At 44.6% G+C, this 20919-nt stretch overlaps 1 protein-coding gene and 1 long non-coding RNA gene across 5 annotated transcripts in view; one reads left to right on the top strand and one right to left on the bottom strand.

The window, feature by feature from the left end:
* The window catches only part of tncb (tenascin Cb), a 496701-nt gene that overhangs the window by 316504 nt on the left and 159278 nt on the right, over positions 1 to 20919 (top strand). The window lies entirely within an intron of this gene.
* On the bottom strand, positions 489 to 19607 carry LOC147101837 (uncharacterized). Its single transcript, XR_015073377.1, has 2 exons — positions 19495 to 19607; positions 489 to 1611 (listed from the first exon to the last, which is right to left on the bottom strand). It is a non-coding gene; the product is annotated as an uncharacterized LOC147101837 (long non-coding RNA).

The raw sequence follows: 20919 nt of genomic DNA, 5'->3' as shown, positions 1-20919 counted from the left end.
GTATTCATTTTTTGCTTTGCTCATCTGTTATTTTTAATAAAACCTGTTAAGTAGTTTATATCTTAAGCCACAATATGATAAGAGTGTTTATTCTACTGCTTTCAGAAGTCTAGGCAGCCACAGGAGGGCTTGTGACATAGCTGCTGAACTAAATACAACAATAATAAGTGTTTCTGTTTGATCTCTGGGCTCACTTCATTATCGGACTCAGGACATATAAAGATATGAGTTTCCTCTTTGGGCCCAATCGGCGATTCCAGCACAAGTTGCATACCAAAAGTGCTCCAGTTTTGAAAAGTGTTTCCCCCCCCCAAAATTTCCACTCAAACTCATTTGTATATCGGCAAACAAAGAATCTGCCATGAACCAGCGCAAATGTGCAACGTTTTTTTTTTAAATGTTGCTTTATAAAATTACTTCTTGATATATTTAAGAGTGGTAACTTGGTGAAGTTTGATTAATATAGCTGAAAATGGAATTATCACAAAAAAGAATCAGCCTTTTTAAATCACAGTGGCTAGTCCACCGTCTGTGAGTAACCCGATTTTAAATGACTGAAAATGACTTTTCAAAAATATACAGAACCATTTGCTCGTTATATTGGGGTACAGCAGTCAGTTTCTTAGTAAATCAGGAAAAAAATTATCTTCAAAAGCTTTTAAAACATGCCTATTAATGTCCTTGCGCCCAAAATAAACAGCTTAATTTTTGGAGCCTACTCAAAGGCCTGCAAATGAGCAGAAATTCCCATTGGTGATTAATTAATCCTGGGAGCATGGCCAGTTTTGAGGACGGGGCCTGCTTCTAGCACAATCTTTTTTAAACTCACGCTAAAGATTGTGGAAATGGAAAGTAATTTGTGCTTAAAACTCTGCAATGTTGTTGGGGAAACTCCAGGCCAGCGTGTATATTGTAGGCAATGAGAGCTCATTTAAGTGGGTGGTCTTTGGTGTTGACTACAAGGAAAATATCTCAGTAAAAACCCCAAAAACATAATAGTGAATGCACTTTATTCATTTCCTCTTTATTTATTAGATAAAAATATTTGGTAGATCCACTCAATGAGGCTATATAGGAATTGCTTCATATCAATATTAATCAGCATATTGTAACTTATTTATTGCCTTCTCTTTGTCAGTAAATCAAGGAAAACTAGGTACCTGTTGCTTATTCCTCATGTCACAGCATGATTGTGCTGCGCAGAAATGTTTTAAATGCAATAGGAAAATGGTAGACCGTTAAATGTCCGACTGGTTCACAAGAGTGCTGCATGCAAATACATATTTTATGCTCTGCGAGAAAGAAAAAATAAAAGTCATTGTGGTTAATATGGTGCTTCATGTCAGGTGTTGTCATTTTGAAGGAGACTGTTCACCATCTGATATTGTTAAATGACACAGATGCGTTTAACAAAATTGCCCTTTCTGACATACATGTCCGAGGGCTGGTGAGATATTTGGTTGCATTTAAAAAGGCTGCACCAAAATGTAAATTGTATCCCCAGCAACGATCTCCATGTGAATGTATCATCTGCCTGACAATTGGGCAGCTCTTCAATACCCTGACCTTCAAGTGTGCTTTCAATTGTTCAGTGGTTTCATTCCTATCAGTCTGTTGGAGATAAATAAAAGATCCTCAATTAATGTTCAGTTTTTATTTGCGGTGCTGTTGTAGCATGATTAAATCATATGCTTTAAATTTACTGTCTTGAACCTTTGTTATGCGCAGAAAATGTTCATCTAGTGGCCGTGCCAGGGGACGTTCTAGTCTTCTTGCTGAAGTAATACGTCAAATTCAAGCAAAAGCACAATAGAGAACATCAAACAAGTGTATAAATAAGCCATATACCTACGTGAAAAACGGATTAGCCAAGAGAAAATGTACAGAGACACATGAACTAGCCATCAATAGAAATCAGATTACCGTAACACAACAAAATAGATTCAGCTGGGGCAAAAAAAACTCTGCCTGTTAATGTAGTGCTTAATTTAAGCATTGCAAGCTTATTTTTCATTTGACTATTCTTAGACCAGATGAAGACCCAAGATAACAATGTGAAACATCGTGAACTAATTACACTTCAATAATGTTGAAGTCAACAGAACTCATAGAGAGGTCTTTTTGAGAGAGTAAAATATTGGGAATATTTTCAAGAGTAAGCTGACCTAGCAGCTTGGCATTAGATCAGTTAACCAAGAAAGTAAGTTTCATATTTTAATCCTTATCGCAAATTAACAAATTGTGGCGGAGCCACTAAAGGACTCAGATCATTTGTATATAATTCCCTTTAACAACATGTTAGCTACAGTCGGAGTCTGTATCTTTATTTATACTGTTTACTTGTACAGAGCGTGATTACTTTAACAGTGCGGGTAAACGCGATGACGTCACGCCGTACATCACGTGATCCCCCACTGGCGGGAAGAACATCATGACGTCAACCACGGGACCGCCCGAGCAGCCCTCGTGGAGCCTCCGAACTGAACAGACCTACACTCGATGTTCTCCTGCAGTTACTTGTTTAAACCTGTTAGTTTCCATTAAACTTCATTTTGTTTGAGCGCCTGAGTGGACCTCAGTCTTTGGATAGGAACTAGACATTCCTACAAAATCATTTTAATATCTTCTAAAATTATATGGGCCAGAATTTTCCCTAAAAAAAACGTGTGGGTTTGGAGCGGGGTGTGGTGGGGGGGGCAGGTAAATTGTAAAAAATGGGATTCCCAACCTCAACCCGGCCACTTCTGGTTTTACCGGAGGCAGGATGGGGAGGGCAGTGGGGGAGCAGGCAGCGAACCCGCTCCCAGGAGGTGGTACCGTACTGTAATGAGACTGGAAGCCTCTTTTATCACCTCCATTTTGAATTTAACTGCCTGTGGACGGGTTTCACACAATTCGTGAAACCCAGCAGTTAAACCGAGGTGGGGACTGCTGCATCCAAGAGGTAAGTGGCTTTATACCTACCTCCTGGATCCAGGGTCCCTGCCTAACCCACCCCCCGCAATCGGAGACCCCCCACAGGGCCTCCGATCGCCATCCCAGGCCTTCCCCCCCTCAGGCATCCAATCCCCATCATGAGGCCCCCCCCACAGCGATCCTCGATTCCCCTGATCCCCGGCCCACCACCCACCGCCCCCCCGTCAACCCCCCATGATCCCTGATGCCGACCCCGCTGCTGCCCCCTCGGGCCGACCCCTCGCATCTGCTGGCCTACCCGCCCGCAGCCAGCCAGCCTCTCAATCTGTCTGGCTGCGGGCTGGAATCTGAGGCTTCACGTGCAAATCAGGCCCTGCCGTCCCCAACCCGCCTCCCTTGAGAAAATTCCAACCATGATCTCTGTGGCAGTGGTGCCATAATGGTTGAACTGTCTAGTGTCATAAGTTTGAAAAGGCAGCCAATAATTTCACAGTTATGACAAGTTATGCATGTGATTTACATTTCAATTGCAACATTTGATGAAGCAACATTCTAGTTCTCTGAATACTGTATATTCAAATTCCAGTCAGACCAGACAGAGTCAAATGAGGACACGCTCAGAAAATGCATGCCATGTATCAGCAAATCATCCTCACGGTCAGCATCCTATCCGATCTACATTGTTGCTCATGATTTCACTCTACATTCATCAGCCTTCAGTGCTCCCAACTTTCATTCCTCGTGGTACGATACTGAACCACTAAATCTTGATCTCCCCCATGCATTTCAAAGGCCCAGTTGCAAATGTTGTCTCAATTCTTCAAAGGCATAATTTCTTCATACCTCTCACAAGTCCAAGCAACAGCTTCAACCTTTTATCTCTGATGTCTCCATTGTTAATGGGCTTTTTACATTCAGGATCAGGTCTTGGAGAGCAGCTAAAGAGCCCCGCTCTCCTGAAGTTACCCTTAAGTGGTTCTGCTGTAACTCTGTGAACTGCACGCAAAGGGGAAAGATATGCGCAAGCTGGCCATGCCAGATTAGCCAGCACAACTATGCAGAGTGTTGACATCATAATATCAAAACGAAGACGATGGCTGGAATTTTCCCCTAAAAAAAACGGGTGGGTTTGGAGCGTGGGGGTAGTTAAATTATTAAAAATGGGATTCCACACCTGATCCCATCTCCAATCCACCCACTTCCGGTTTTACCGGAGGTGGGACAGGGGCAGGACGGGGTGCGGGCAGGCAACACACTCCCATGGGGCAGAACCTTAATTTAAATATTGTAATGAGGATGGAAGCCTCTTTATCCCTTCCACTTTGTGTTTAACTGCCTGTGGATGGGTTTCACACAATTTGGGAAACCTGGCAGTTAAACCGAGGTGGGGACTGCTGCATCCAAGAGATTAAGTGGCTTTAGAGCTATCTCCTGGATCCAGGGTCCCTGCCTAACCCACACCTCACAATCGGAGACCACCTCACGAGGCCTCCGATCACCATCCCAGGCCTCCCACCCACCCCAATGAGGCCATTCCCCCCCGCCCCCCCGCCACCGATGATGCTGAGGCTGGCCACAATCCTCCAGTGGCCAGCCCTGATCCTCTCTCCCCACCACTGATCCCCCTGAACCCCGGCCGAACACCCCCCGACCCCGTCGACTCCCCTCCCCCGTGATCCCTGATGCCGCCCCCCCGCGACCCCCAATGTTGACCTCAATTCCGTGATCCCCGATGCCGACCCCCCCCCAATTCCCAATACCTAATGCCGCCCCCCCCACGACCCCCGATGTTGACCCCCCTCCCGCGATCCCTGATGCCGACCCAACCCACCGCCAGACCGACCCCTTGCATCTGCAGGTCTACCCGCCCGCAGCCAGTCAGCCTCTCAATCTGGCTGGCTGCGGCGGGAATCTGAAGCCTCACGTGCAAATCAGGCCCTGCCGTTAAAGTCAGCAGGGCCTGCAGGAAATCCGGCCTCCTGGGTTTTCCACCCGCCCCAACCCACCGGTTTTCTGCTGTGCCTAGACCTCATCTGTGAGGCTGAGGTGGGAGGTCAATGGCCATTGAATCAGCTGATGAGTTGACAACTTCAAATGTCAAATCAAAGCTCCCAGCTGATTGAGAAATGTTCCTTAACCACTAGCTTCTATATACTGCATTTCCACTACAAATTCAGAATTTACACAAGTCTACATCCAGTCTGACCTCATTACCTCTCCCACCATTGACAGATCGCTTCTGTCATCTCTACTTCACCTGCCATCTATTCCATCAGCATAGGTGCCCTTTATACTCTCTCACCATGGTCCTCAAAACCCGACCACGATCAGCCCCAACACCAGCATCACCAAGCACACCAGCAGCACCAACAACAACACCACCAACCTTCTCTGCAATCACCTGATGCTGCACAGGCCACAGGGCATCAGCACCTGACCACATTGCTGCCTGGAAGGCCAGGGATGGCCTCACCATGGGCAGATTTACTTCACTTGATGCTGTACACCCCGGCTGGCACATGATGCGCCAGGTTAGCACCACCCCACGGCAACACCATAAACTATCCCTACAATGCCCAAGCCATTCCTTTCACACTCATCACCATTGCGGGGGGTACCGTTATTCTCATCATTCGCTGCCACTCACTAAGCCACTTCCAAAGGTGCATACAAATCTGTCCAAGAACGCAAAGTATTGAAAATAAAGGTTTCAATGTTTGACACTGTAATGTATATACCTTTAAGCGGGGGGAACTACTTTTTACAGCTCATGTATACTGTAGTACTGGCAGTGACCACACCTGTATATAGCACTGAATAGTAATCTGTACAGTCAGTTCCACTGTGAGCCACGTTGAGTAAACACCTGTTGTACCGTTTCTCCTGCAGTCTGTGTCTTATTATACACGGACGCAACAGACACCACATTAACAGAAACTTTACATGAACAGTGGATAAAACACCCAAGTGCCTACCTTTGTTGTTGTTAGTTGGTATAATTGCACTAGGATGAGGATGAGTGTGTGGGGTGGCTAGTGAGATGGGGAAGTGATAATGCAGATAGTGAGAGGGATGGGTGGAGGTTCCAGGTAAGTTGGTGTGAGTAAGGATGTGCAGGAGTAGGGTAGGGAAGGCTGAGTGATGGGGATGTGATGAGAGGCACAGCTGGATGAGGTTGAGTGTGGCTTTGTACTAACGTTTCATGATCTACTGAGATCTTTAAAATGTTTGCGGCACTGCAGCCTAGTGCTCCTGACCACATCCCTGCTTTTGTCCTCCTGTGAAATGTGCAACCAGGCTGTTTTAATCTCCTATGGAGGTCTTCTCCGTCTATGAGAAGGGAAGAGTATATCGTTGTGTGCTGTGACTCCCTCTATAAGCATATGGAGGGAGCCATGGAGAGCCTGGGTGCAGCCCTGCATCTCTGTGCAGTGCTTGTCAGTGTTTGCAGCACCTCAATGCTGTAAAACACTGACAGTGTAGGAATGTCTAGTTCCTATCCAAAAGACTGAGGTCCACTCAGGCGATCAAATAAACAAGGTTTAATGAAAACTAACAGAGTTTAACAGATAACTACAGGAGAACATCGAATATAGGTCTAGTCAGTTCGGAGGCTCCACGAGGACTGCTTGGGCGGTCCCGTGGCTGACGTCATCACGTTTTTCCCGCCGGAGGGGGATCACGTGATGAACGGCGTGACATCATCGCGTTTACCCGTGCTATTAAAGTGATCGCGCTCTGTACATGTAAACAGTGAAAACAAAGATACAGACTCAGGCTGTAGCCAACATATTATTAAAGGGGATTATATACAATTGATTGGAGTCCCTTAGTGGCTCCGCCACAACAGCACAAATGTCAATTTAAAGTTGGCCATGGTTCCTTTAATGACGCGTCATCAAACGACATCATCAGATCCGCTTCCTCTAATTGGCCGGGAAATGCGCTGGGTGGGCTTAACAAGCCCAATCAAGGTAAATTCATTCTACACAGCGGGCTGGAGCCAGCAGCGGGGTCAGGACCCGCCACCGACATCGCCCGCCATGGACCCGCCGAGGTTCGTAAAATCCAGCCTGATGGGTCGAATGGCCTCCTTCTGTGCCGTAAATTTCTATGATTCTATGACATCAAGTGCAATTCTATCCTATTGTATCCACTAATTTAATCATTTCTATGTATGCTTATGTTTCATAGTAAATGCAATTTGTGGTTTTAACTTGAACAGTGTGATCTGTCATTGTGGTATTTTTTCACCTATTGAAAAAGTACAGTGGGAAATCTTCCATTATTTACAGTATTTATCCCTGTGGTTTAAGGGTAGATTTTTGATGCCGAGATATGCTATTCCTAATCACTTCATACATAAGGATGAATTTTTATTCATATGACTCCCTATGGGAGATACTTTTAGTGGTAAGCACAAATAAATAGTATTGGAAGGGAGTCTGAATTGTATTAAACAGTTTGTCTGCTTTTCTCTCACCTGCATGCTCCAATCTCTCCCTTCAACTCTCTGTCCATCGAAAATATTACGATCATTGCTTCTCTGAACATTTGTCTCTTGTTCCTTTTAATCTCCAAATGCACCATTTTACATGCAGAGGGAGTTTAAGACGTTAGGTACTAGATTGAATAATAAGACAGCAAGTGGAATTATCTCTGGATTGCTTTTTGTGCACGTGCTGGGCAGGTTGAAGAGCAGACGATAAGGCAGGTCAATACGTAACTGCAGAGCGGATGCAAGAAGGGATGCTTGGGACGTTGGTGTGCTTTCTGGAACAAGGGAAGGTTATGCCAAAGGGATAGCTTTTATCTGAATCAAAATGGCATCATTGTCTTTCCAGAGAGGGTAAATGGAGCACTGGGGGAGGATTTAAAGTGATGTGGCTCAAGGTGGACAAAGTCTAGTCTTGGGACTAGAGAAGGAGAGCAAGGTGTAGTGGCGCTCCATAGTTTTCAATATGCAGCCACTGAGCTTTGAGGCCTTTAGCAACGAGTAGACGCGTGTCGAAATAAAACGTTCCAAAACGTAACTTTGTCTTTTAACTGTTTACTGTAGTACATTTCAAACAGAATTTCAAAGTAAAACACGTTTAAACGCGGTCAAAAACTGTATTGCTCCACAGCCATCAAAGCTTCTACCTTTCCTAGCCTCGTGGTGCTTGAACTGTAAAAATGGCTGGATATCATGTGACAAGCTTAAGGACTATACCATTGGAGCAAGACTAAAGGGGGTCTCTCAGACTATACTATTGGAACAAGAAAAGAGGGGGTTTCTCAATACAATAAGTCAGTAAGGTAAATTAACGATATTATACTAGAATATGCATGAATAATAAACAAATGTACATACATACTATACCATAATATTTAACCAATATTTTAAGGTATTTTCTTTCTTCTTTACACTTTCTTAAACTTTCATGACTGTTACACAAGGTTAATAAAGCTGTTGGAAAAGAATCAGAAGGCTTAGCTGAAATAAATGTAGACCAAATATTACCAGAGGTGATAGGAATAGAAAGCAGCTTTGAGCTAGTGAGAAATCAAACAATATCATAGAAGGGGCAAGGGATAGCCCATTACATTAGGTTAGGAACAATAATAAGCTCCTGGAAATTCCACAGATGTTCACCCATAACTCGTGCAGGAGACCGACTGAATCTCCAAGGAAACAAAGCAAACAGCTGTTTTCAACCAGTCATGCCATTTCTCTAAGGATTCTGCTGGTCTCCTGCTGGAGTAAAGGTGGGAGTTTGGGAGAACCCCGTAGAATTGTGGAGTTAGAATTTTTGGTATGTATGTGAATGCACGAAGCATTCAAAGTAGAATTGGAGAGCTAGAATAATTAATAACTATGGAGGATCACAATGCAAGCTACAAGGGAAGCATAACTTAGGTTTGGACAGGATTTAGAATTTCCTGGGTCATAATATTTTCAGGAGCGATAGCGAGGGGAAAGGGGTGGGGTGGCAAAATAATAATGTCCTATAACTGATGAAAGTAGGAGAACAATTGGGAAATAGCAACCATAATGTCGTTGGATTTCATTCCCAAACGCATTAAAGTTGGGCAAACATTATTACTTAAATATTTATATATGGATATGGATGGTATGGGTGTACTTACAAGTTGATTTTCAACCACCACAGGTACCCCTACTCCATACACCCTGACAGATAAACATTGCCAATAATTGTGCAACTAATTGGCCACTCCCTTTGGTTCGCTGTTATACCTGTCTAACATCTGTTTTGTTGACGCCTAAGAAATATTGGACAGCAATCTTATAGTTAGTCTCTGTTGTCTTTTATTCCTTATGTTATAGTAATCCTCTCTCAATAAAGTCGAATTCCATTCATGTCAGAGCATGTTGTGACAGTAGCTTCATCAGCGTGAGAGTCTCTTATCCAAAGGCCATTTCATTGAAATGAAAAAAAAAATGAAATCTATCTTTTGGATACTGTACTAAATGTAGATCATTCGCTAGTTTATGTTGCTGTTTCAATCTTTTTGGCTCAAAGTTACAGAATACAACAACAACAACTTGCATTTATAGAGTGCCTTTAACGTATTAAAATGTCCCAAGGCACTTCCCAAGAGTGCAATCATTGACACCGATCCAAAGAAGGAGAGCCTATGAAAAGCGAGCAAACGGTTGATCAAAGAGGTAGGTTTTAAAGGAAGAGAGAGAGAGGTGAAAAGACAGAGAGATTTAGGGAGGGAATGCCAAAGCTTAGGGCCTAGGCAGCTGAAGACATAAATACATGCCAGTGGTGGAGCAATGAAAACAAAGATGCACAAGAGGCCAGAATTGGAGGAGCGGAGAGATCGCGGAGGGTTGGAGGAGGTTACAGACATAGGGAGGGATGAGGCCATGGAGGGATTTAAAAACAAGGATAAGAATTTAAAAGTTCAGTAACTCCGTTTTCTAACAGTTTTTATCGTAGTCACATGGACAAAATTCCAACAGGCTTTGGACAGCTTCCCCAGAAGACAATCCATTACATTGGCATCAATTACCATAATGGTAAAAATGACTTCTTTTTCCAATTGCACCTCTTTCCTTGTTAATTGCTCACTATATACCATCTATTCCTTTTACTTTTTGCTTCTAGCTGATTGGTTATTGTTCAGTCTGACAGGAATGATGTTGCACCTGGTGGCGCACAGTATGAGTAAAGAGTGCATTGCCACTATGTAAGGTTGCCAACACTCCCGGATTGCCCTGGAGTCTCCAAGAATTAAAGATGACGCTCCAGGACACCGCTGCGAGTGACCCGGGAGAAAAATCAAAGGGGCACTTAAAAAAAAAAAGTGTACTTTTCATTTTGGTTTATTAGTTATAAAAATATTGGAGAAGGATTTAAAAAAAGGCTGTTTAGCTGGGTGGGACAGTTGGATATGAGAGGTCATGCGATGAACCCACTGGGAATACATCCAACCAGAGTTGGCAACTGTACCAATATGAGAGGTAACAAGGAACACCAGAGAGTGGTTAGAATATGGAACTTGCTACCACATAGAGCAGTTGAGGTGGAAAGTATAGATGCCTTTAAGGGAAAGCTACATAAATACATGAGGGAGAAAGGAATAGAAGGATGTGCAGATAGGGTTAGATGAAGTTGGGTGGGAGGAGGCTCGTGTGAAACATTAACACCAGCATAGACCAGTTGGGCCGAATGGCGCGAGTTGGGTAGGATTGATTGGGGAATGTCACTCAAAGGGTTGACGGTGGATAGGCAATGGCAAACATTCAAAGACTGCATGGATGAACTACAGAATTTGTTCATCCCAGTTTGGCATAAAAATAAAACAAAAAAAGGTGACCCAACCGTGGCTAACAAGGGAAATTAGGGATAGCATAAGATCCAAGGAGAGGACATATAAATTGGCCAGAAAAAGCAATAATCCTGAGGATTGGGAGCAGTTTAGGATTCAACAAAGGAGGACAAAGGGATTAATTAAGAAGGGGAAAATAGAATATGAGAGTAAGCTTGCAGGGAACATAAAAACGGACTGTAAAAGCTTTTATAGATATGTGAAGAGAAAAAGATTGGGGAAGTCAAGCGTAGGTCCCTTGCAGTCAGAATCAGGGGAATTTATAATGGGGAATAAAGAAATGGCAGACCAACTAAATACATATTTTGGTTCTGTCTTCACAAAGAAGGACACAAATAACCTCCCAGAGATGCCGGGGAACATAGGGTCTGATGAAAGGGAGGAACTGAAAGAAATCAGTATTTGTAAGGAAGTGGTGTTAGGGAAATTGATGGGATTGAAGGCCGATAAATCCCCAGGGCCTGATAATCTACATCCTAGGGTACTTAAGGAAGTGGCCCTAGAAATAGTAGATGCATTGCTGATCATCTTCCAACATTCGATGGAATCTGGAACAGTACCCATGGATTGGAGGGTAGCTAATGTTACCCCACTATTCAAAAAAGGTGGTAGAGAGAAAACGGGGAATTACAGACCGGTAAGTCTGACATCGGTAGTGGGGAAAATGCTAGAGTCCATTATAAAAGATGTAATAGCAGAGCACTTGGAAAACAGTGACAGGATTGGAAAAAGTCAACATGGATTCACAAAAGGTAAATCGTGCTTGACTAATCTACTGGAATTTTTTGAGGATGTAACTGGTAAAATAGATAAGGGAGAACCAGTGGATGTGGTGTATCTGGACTTTCAGAAGGCCTTCGATAAGGTCCCGCAAAAGAGATTAGCATGTAAAGTTAAGGCACATGGGATTGCGGGCAAGGTATTGACTTGGATAGAGAACTGGTTGGCAGACAGAAAGCAAAGAGTTGGAATAAACGGGTCTTTTTCCGAGTGGCAGGCAGTGACTAGTGGGGTACCGCAGGGATCAGTCCTTGGACCCCAGCTATTCACAATATATATTAATGATCTAGACAAGGGAACTGGATGTAATATCTCCAAATTTGCAGACAACACAAAGCTGGGTGGGCGTGTGTGCTGTGAGGAGGATGTCAAGAAACTCCAGGATGATTTGGACATGTTGGGTGATTGGGCAGAAACATGGCAGATGCAATATAACGTGGATAAATGTGAGGTTATCCACTTGGTGGCAAAAACAGGAAGGCAGATTATTATCTAAATGGCAATAGATTGGGAGAAGGGGAAGTGCAATGAGACCTGGGTGTCCTTGTGCACCAGTCGCTGAAGGTAAGCATGCAGGAGCAGCAGGCGGTTAAGAAGGCAAATGGTATGTTGGCCTTCGTAGCGAGAAGGTTTGAGTACAGGAACAAGGATGTCTTGCTGCAGTTGTACAGGGCCTTGGTGAGACCACATCTTGAGTATTGTGTGCAGTTTTGGTCGCCTTATCTAAGGAAGGATGTTCTTGCCATGGAAGGAGTTCAGTGAAGATTCACCAGGCTGATACCTGGGATGGCAGAAATGACGTATGAGGAGAGATTGGGTCGATTGGGCTTGTACTCACTGGAGTTTAGAAGAATGAGAGGTGATCTCATTGAAACTTGTAAAATTCTGACAGGACTGGACAGACTAACATAGAAACATAGAAGATAGGAGCAGGAGTAGGCCATTCGGCCCTTCGAGCCTGCACCGCCATTCAATGAGATCATGGCTGATCATCCAAATTCAGTACCCTGTCCCTGCCTTCTCCCCATATCCCTTGATCCCTTTAGCCTTAAGAAATATATCCAACTCTTTTTTGAATATATTTAATGAACTGGCCTCCACCGCCCTCTGTGGCAGAGAATTCCACAGGTTCACCACTCTCTGGGTGAAGAAATTCCTCCTCATTTCAGTCCTAAATGGCTTACCCCTTATCCTTAGACTATGACCCCTGGTTCTGGACTCCCCGGCCATCATAAACATCCTTCCTGCATCTAGTCTGTCCAGGCCTGACAGAATTTTATAGGTTTCGATGAGATCCCCTCTCAATCTTCTAAACTCCAGTGAGTATAAGCCCAATCGACACAATCTCTCCTCATAAGTCATTCCTGCCATCCCAGGTATCAGCCTGGTGAATCTTCGCTGCACTCCTTCCATGGCAAGAACGTCCTTCCTCAGGTAAGGCGACCAAAACTGCACACAATACTCAAGGTGCGGTCTCACCAAGGCCCTGTACAACTGTAGCAAGACATCCTTGTTCCTGTACTCGAACCCTCTTGCTACAAAGGCCAACATACCATTTGCCGCCTTAACCGCCTGCTGCACCTGCATGCTTACCTTCAGCGACTGGTGCACAAGAACACCCAGGCCTCTTTGCACTTCCCCTTCTCCCAATCTATTGCCATTCAAATAATAATCTGCCTTCCTGTTTTTGCCACCAAAGTGGATAACCTCACATTTATCCACATTATAGTGCATTTGCCATGTTTCTACCCAATCACCCAACCTGTCCAAATCGTACTGGAGTTTCACGACATCCTCCTCACAGCTTACCCTCCCACCCAGCTTTGTGTCGTCTGCAAATTTAGAGATATTACATCCAATTCCCTCGTCCAGATCATTCATATATATTGTGAACAGCTGGGGTCCTAGGACCAATCCTTGCGGTACCCCACTAGTCACTGCCTGCCACTCGGAAAACGACCCGTTTATTCCAACTCTTTGCTTTCTGTCCGCCAACCAGTTCTCTATCCAAGTCAATACCTTGCCCCCAATCCCATGTGCCTTAATTTTGCACGCTAGATGCAGGAAGGATGTTCCCGATGGTCGGGGAGACCAGAACCAGGGGACGCAGTCTAAGGATAAAGGGTAGGCCATTTAGGACAGAAATGAGGAGGAATTTCTTCACCCAGAGAGTGGTGAACCTCTGGAACGCTCTACCACAGAAGGCGGTGGAGGCCAATTCATTAAATATATTCAAGAAGGAGTTGGATATATTTCTTAAGGCTAAAGGGATCAAGGGGTATGGGGAGAAAGCAGGGACTGGGTACTGAATTTGAATGATCAGCCATGATCGCTTTGAATGATCAGCCATGATCGCATTGAATGGAGGAGCAGGCTCAAGGGGCCGAATGGCCTACTCCTGCTCCTATCTTCTATGTTTCGATGTAAGTTCTATGTAATGCTATGTAAATTTTTAACTTTTCCGTTCTCCTTAAATCAGCAGATTTCAAACAGATGAACTCATCATATATAAAAGCTGGCAGTGCAGCCAGACAGTTTGTTAGCCTTGTTTAAAGTGATAAATATTTTAGATGTTAGGTCACCTCCTGATTCATTTCAATACAACTCTCTTTTGATAACATGTACCTAATGGAAGGGGTTTCTAGATGTCCATTCCCCAAATTGGGGGGTGGGGAGGGTGCTTGGAAAAGATTAAGTAAACCGATTTATGGTTGCAATTTTCCAAACGGTTGTTTTTGTACAGATAAAGTTGTGTAAGTTTGCAATTCACTTACAATTGTTGCTCCTAATAACTGGCATGGTGGGAGAAGTTGTGCAATGAAGCCCATTGATTTGTCTGCAATTAGTTGATCAGAATAAGGATCATATTTTACATCTTATCGGTTTTCCAAAGTGTAAATTTTCCCCTCTAATTTTCTAACCTTTGCCCTCTTCTTCTCTCCCGGAAGCACTGGGCTGGATTTTGCCAGCCCTGGGGAGGCGGGTTTGGAGGCGGGACTGCCGAGAAAATGGCAGAATCTGGGGGCGGGTGCTCAACCTGCCCCCAACCCACCTCCGTGCCGTCTTGGCAGGAGGCGGGTAGCTGACCCGTGCCGGGTCCCGTCTTCTTGGAGGCGGGAAGGGACTACAGCCACTTAACTGCCTGTTAACAGGTAGTTAACAGGCAGATAAGAGGATTGTCCCCATTTTCCCACACAAGTGCGGGCTTCCCGAAGGCTCTAAAACCTGCCAGGGTCACCGAGGCGAGTAGTGGGTCTGCGGGGGTCTGCGGGGTGCAAAAGTGCGCTGTGAAGGTAAGTGATGGGTGCAAGTGTGGAGAGGTGAGTATGGGAGGTAAGTGGAAGGTGATAGAAAAAGTTTACTTACCTTTGTTTCTTCCTGCAGGCTTCAATCGGTGGGTATGCGGAGAGTCTCGCACCTCCGCAGCAGAGATGACAGATGGCCGTTGCATTCTCCAATGCAACAACCATCTAATTTCTGCAAAAGAAAGAGGTTTGATGACTTCTTGTATTCAAGAACTCATCAAACTACAGAGAATGTCAGCGTTTGACAGCTTCACAGAGCTGTCAAATGATGACAATTCATCTGTCAAAATTTTTTGACAGATGAAACGTCATATGCTGACGTTCTCTGTAACCAGCTTTCCCTTAATTGGCCTGCTAAGCCCGCTGGGCGGGCTTAACAAGTTCAATCAAGGGAAAATAGCGTGGGTTGGCCAGAAGTTGATGGAGGCGGGACTGAAACCCGACAAGTGTGAGTTCCGCCTCCAAAAGCTCCCCATTGGCAAAATCCAGCCCACTGAGTCTTGCTGGAGTACGGTTGGGGTTGCCAAGCCTCCAGGATTGTCCTGGAGCCTCCGGGAATTAAAGATAAATCTCCTGGACACTTCTGCGAGTGACCTGGGTGAAACATCATTTAAAAAAAAAGTGATGTGTTTCTTTTTTCAAATTTCTTTGAACAATTTTGTTTATTAGTTATAAAAGTACTGGAGACGGGGAAAAGAGGCTGTTTGGCGGTTGGAGGTATGAGGTCAGGTGATTAAACTTCCAGGAATATGTCCAACCCAAGTTGGCCACCCTAAGTACGGTCCCACTGTGTCAACAGCCCTCCAGTACAATGTACCTCCCAGTAGCCATGCTTTATGAGCCTAGAAAATGAGCAGTTTGTACACCTATGGACAGCATCAGAACGGAGGCCCATCCTGTCATTAACCGATGTAGAATTTTCAGTAGCAGTCACTGGATAATGATCGGCAGCAAAAACCTTGGCTGATGTTCTGCCCCCTTATTAGTCCAGGGCACTGAGGCAATGTAGAGTGCCTAAAATGATGTCCCAGCTGAGATCAGTTGTCTGCGAACAGATGAGCACGCTCGTGTATGCGTAGCTCAGCACCATACCAGGCCGTGCATTTACTAACTGAGTGAGGTCGTCACCCCTGATCATTATCTAATCACTCCACCATTGGTGGCCGTGCCTTCAGCTACCTAGACCCTAAGCTCTGGGATTCCCTCCCTAAGCCTCTCTGCCTCTCTCTCCTCCTTTAAGACGCTCCTTAAAACCTACCTCTCTGACCCCCGTCCTAATATCTCTTTATGTGGCTCGGTGTCAAAATTTGTTTGATGATGCTCCTGGGAAGCTCTACTATGTTAAAGGCGCTATATAAATGCAAGTTGTTGTTGTTGTTGTTGTTGTTAAGTCATCAGGGGAACAGAGCCAGTAACTTTTACTGATTCTTGAAGTGTGCAGAGTTGAATGCAACTATCAATCTTCACAAGCTTACAAGTATGACATTGATTTCCATCGTTAGAAATAGGTGGTTCTATAATCGAAATGTAGACATGTAAGCAGGAAGCTTTTTGTCTAGATAGCACATTAATGAAAATTATATAGGGTAGCGAATTTCAACTTTTGCCCAAAACAGTCATCAGTACCTCCGCTCACCCAATGGATTGAGTGAGAGTCCTGAACTATTCTCAAGTTTTGGACCTCTTAGAATACAGTTGCTGAGCTGCCCAGTGCTCCTTGGGCACTATCGGGAATTTTGCCAAATCGGGAGAAATGAGCCCAACAAAACATTCCCCCCTTCCCCATAAATGTTCCAGGCCGATCTTGGAGCTGCCTCCGGCAATCCCCTTCAAGGACGACTGGTCAGGCCGCTCACCAGCTGGTACAAATGGGCAGAATGCATGACGCACACGCTCCACCGCTTTGTACTTGAGAATTGCAAGCGGGGTCCTGCAGCTGGCGTACGGCCCTAATTTGCATTTGTGAGCCAGAGTGTTGGGCGCCCATTTACAGGCCGACCTCAAAAATCACATCAGGCAGGCCTTGCGCATCCAAGGGGCAGCCGCTGTTTCCTTGCCATTTTCAACTGGTGAACTGCTCACAAACGGAGTAGCCGGCAGTCGAAAATCACCCCTAGTGTGTTATATAAAAGACGATTGCTTCTTTAGCTCGGGGCCAGCTCTGGCGTCTCCAGGGCAACGCGGGGATGTGCAAACATTTTGAAGTTAATTGTGGTTCATTCCATTATTAAAGTAAACCTAACAATGAACTCACTGTGTGATATCATTTGTTATGCATTAACTATGACTTCTGAGAAACTACTGTGGTTTCTGATGTGTCCTGTAAATGTGTCTGGAAAAGGCCCAATATTTGATTACACAATGACCAAGACACTTCCTGTGTTGAAGAGACCTCTGTCTGATTCAAATGGGATAGGATCTGAAAGGAAGAGTCATATAAAAGAGGAGGAAGAAACCCAAGAATAGCAGTAACTGTTAAATGTTAGGAAATACCAGTTCAGCATGGATTGTACAGTTGAAAGGTTTGTCACCATTAATTAAGCTATTCTTTTACTCCATCCAGTGATGTCATTTCTGAAGATTAAAAAAACGTGACATTATATGCAACAGTTGGAATACCGAACTATCCTCTGTCCTTTTCTTCTTTCTGGTGCTCATTAAGCCAAGAGATGATTTTACTGGAGATTAAAATAGTAATTAAATCTGCATCGAATGACACGACACAGGATCCCCTTTACTAATCCTAGGCTGCCAAGTCCTAAGAGGCATACATTTCAACCCCCAGCTTCAAAGGAATACACCCACTCCTTTGTACCGCACGCTAGCACAAGGCTTCCACGATCTATCTGATCGGTCATTGACCATCAGAGATGGATTGACAAAGCAAAAGAAAATCTTTGGTTTCCTTCTTTTTCCACTACATGCATTGAATCCTGGCACTGATCTATATCAGTGGTAAAATATTACCTTGTTCATTCCTACCACCTGATATCACTCTCTATTTTGAAATGCGTGACATCAAAAAATGTATCTTCAAAACAAAAATCAGTAAGCATAAAATGTTAATAACCTTGTTCTATAAATGAATAATGCATGTAGTTTGCTCCATAATCAATGTACAGTTTAAAGGAAACTGAACTTGTGCCCAGGCAGTTTACTCCGGTCAAAATCCAGTCATTGTACCATTCCTGTGCTGTGACCTGACAAGCTCCCATGATTTGGCCATTAATGTGACCATAGTTACAGAATAATGCTTGTTAATGCCTCCTACTCTAGCAGTTACTTTATTTTATGCCAAACCAAACTTCATAAGGCAAAATTATGAAATGAAACTGTGCATGCAGAATATATCTTGGTACTCCTGCTGAGTCTATCAAATTTCTTTCTCAACAACTTCTCCTTCTTAGGCAGTCCCTCGGAACCGAGGATGACTTGCTTCCACATTAAAAATTAGTTCTCAGGTGACTGATGAGTCCAATGCAGGACCTACAGTCTCTGTCACAGGTGGGGCAGACGGTGGTTGAAGGGGCAGGTGGGTGGGGTGCTTGGGTTGACATGCACTCCTTGCGCTGCCTGCGCTTGGCTTCCGCTTGCTCCCGGCGAAGAGACTCGAGATGTTTGGCGCCTTCCCGGATGCTTCTCCTCCACTTTGTGCTGTCTTGGGCCAGGGATTCCCAGGTGTCGATGGGGATGTTACACTTTTTCAAGGAGGCTTTGAGGGTGTCCTTGAAGCATTTCCTCTGCCCACCTGGGGCTCTCTTGCCGTGCCGGGGCTCCGAATAGAGCGCTTGTTTTGGGAGTCTTGTATCGGGCATGCGGACAACGTGACCCATCCATCGGAGCTGATTGAGCGTGGTCAAAGCTTCGATGCTGGGGATGTTGGCCTGAGCAAGAACGCTGACATTGGTGCGCCTATCCTGCCAATGGATTTGCAGGATCTTGTGGAGGCAGCGTTGGTGGTACCTCTCCAGTGCTTTGAGGTGCCTGCTGTACATGTTCTCACCTACTCCCAGGTTCGGGGCACAGGTAGGACGGTATTCGCTTTCTGCCACTTCCATTCAGGTTGCTCTTCAGCCTTGGCTCAGTGGCAGCTCACTTGTCCCTAAGTCAGAAGGTTGTGGGTTCAAGCCCCACTCCAGGACTTGAGCACATAATGTGGGCTGAGGGAGTGCTGCACTGTCGGAGGTGCTGTTGTTTGGATGAGACCTTAAACCAAGTAACATCTACCCTTTTAGGTGGATGTAAATAATCCCACAGCACTATTCAAAGAAGAGCAGGGGCGTTCTCCCAGTGGCCAACATTTATCCATCAACCAACGTCACTGAAATATTTGAATTGGTTATTTATCTCAATGCTATTGGTGGGAATTGGGACCTTGCTGTGCGCAAATTGGCTGCTGCATATCCTACATTACAAAAATGACTACACTTCAAAATGTAATTCATTGGCTCTGAAGCTGCGTTTGTGAAAGGTGCTATATAAATGCAATTTCTTTCTTCTTTCTGTAGGGTTTGTCTACACAATCCAAACACTGGCCCAGTGTCTAAAGGGTTGGTGAATTCTGTACGGTAACTTTGGAACAGTACTACACGAACATATCATTTTAAGGCTAAACAAGATTATTTAAGTGATTGGCACAAGTTCATACAACCTTTCTGAAGTAGAGGGTGGTCTTTTGAGTTCTACTGGGTGATCAGTCCGTTGCACTCAGGGCTGTTGCATCTTCTTCGATGTTGCCCTCCTCCTTGCGCTGAGCTCCTGTTGTTCTAGCCTTCGATTACAGTGCTTTTTTCTTCCCCAATGTCCTCTTCTTATACATACTTCTCGGCTGGGAAGTGAGTACCATTTGTTAGGCCTCAGTGATTGGTAGTTTAGGCTTCAATCATGAGTTTACCTTAAATGATTGACAGGTAAGTCAATTGAGGTTAGGTGCACTGGTATCATGTGACTCATCAGACCAAACTTTGTTTCACAATTCTATTGTCCAATCATACTTCTTAATCATAGAAAATGCCAGAAATAATCAGCAGGTCGGGCAGCGTCTGTGCAGAGAGAAACAGAGTTAACATTTCAGGTCGTCGACCTTTCAACCTTTCTGACGAAAGGTCATTGATCTGAAATGTCAACTCTGTTTTTTTGCTCCACAGATGCTGCCTGACCTGCTGAGTATTTCCAGCATTTTCTGTTTGTTTCTCAGATTACCAGCATCTGCAGTATTTTGCTTTTATTCTTCTTAATCATCTTGTTTGTTGACAGACCCCCAGTACTTCCGTGGACTCAACATTGTCACTTTGTCTGATGTTGGACTCAATCACTTTGTCTGTTGTCAGATTTAACTGTCTCCGCAATCTCTTAATTGCTTTGCATGATGGCCCAGACAACAATACCTGTCAGGGAACTTCTGGTGGCAGTTTTGAATTGACTGTAGTCTTTAGGCATGTCCCGTTTTCAACTGCATTGTCTGGTTTTGAGGTGGTTTTTCCTTTGTTCAATTTCACTACCAGACAATCCGTCTGCATGCAAGCCATTGTCTATGGTGATCACGGGTTGCTTCTTAACTATCTAAGTACAGGAAACTCTCGATTTACCGGCACCTAAATAACCGGAAATCTCTGTTAACCGGCAAAATTCAGGAGTAGGTTCAGGTAAGTTTTACTTCATATTAGTGGCCGTTCCTGGATCTGTGGCTGTGTAACCGGGGTTCCTGCACCTGTTGCTAAGCAACAGGGATGCCTGAATCTTGTGGCCGGGGTTCCTGCACCTGTTGCTAAGCAACAGGGATGCCTGGATCTATTGCTGTGTATGGGGCTCTCGTACCTTTTACTATACCTCTCTGTAATCCGGGCTTTTTGATAAACCAGCAGCACGCCGGTCCCGTCGGTGCCGGATAAAAAAGAGTTTCCTGTAGCAGGAGTTTACACCTTGGGTTGACATTGCTTAATCTGTAGCAGCATCAGTTGTTTTGCAAAGGTTTAACTTTTCAAATCTCACACTTCAGTGGTCCTCAGCTCCAAAACGGGCGACATTTCTTTGCAGACCTTCTCCAGAGCTCTTCTAAAGCTGCTTCATTTGGTGG

The sequence above is a fragment of the Somniosus microcephalus genome, chromosome 23, assembly GCF_052327205.1.
Source record: "Somniosus microcephalus isolate GS21.2 chromosome 23, FLI_Smic_1.0, whole genome shotgun sequence".
NCBI classification, from domain to species: Eukaryota; Metazoa; Chordata; class Chondrichthyes; order Squaliformes; family Somniosidae; genus Somniosus; species Somniosus microcephalus.
This window is presented reverse-complemented; position numbering and strand designations above follow the sequence as displayed.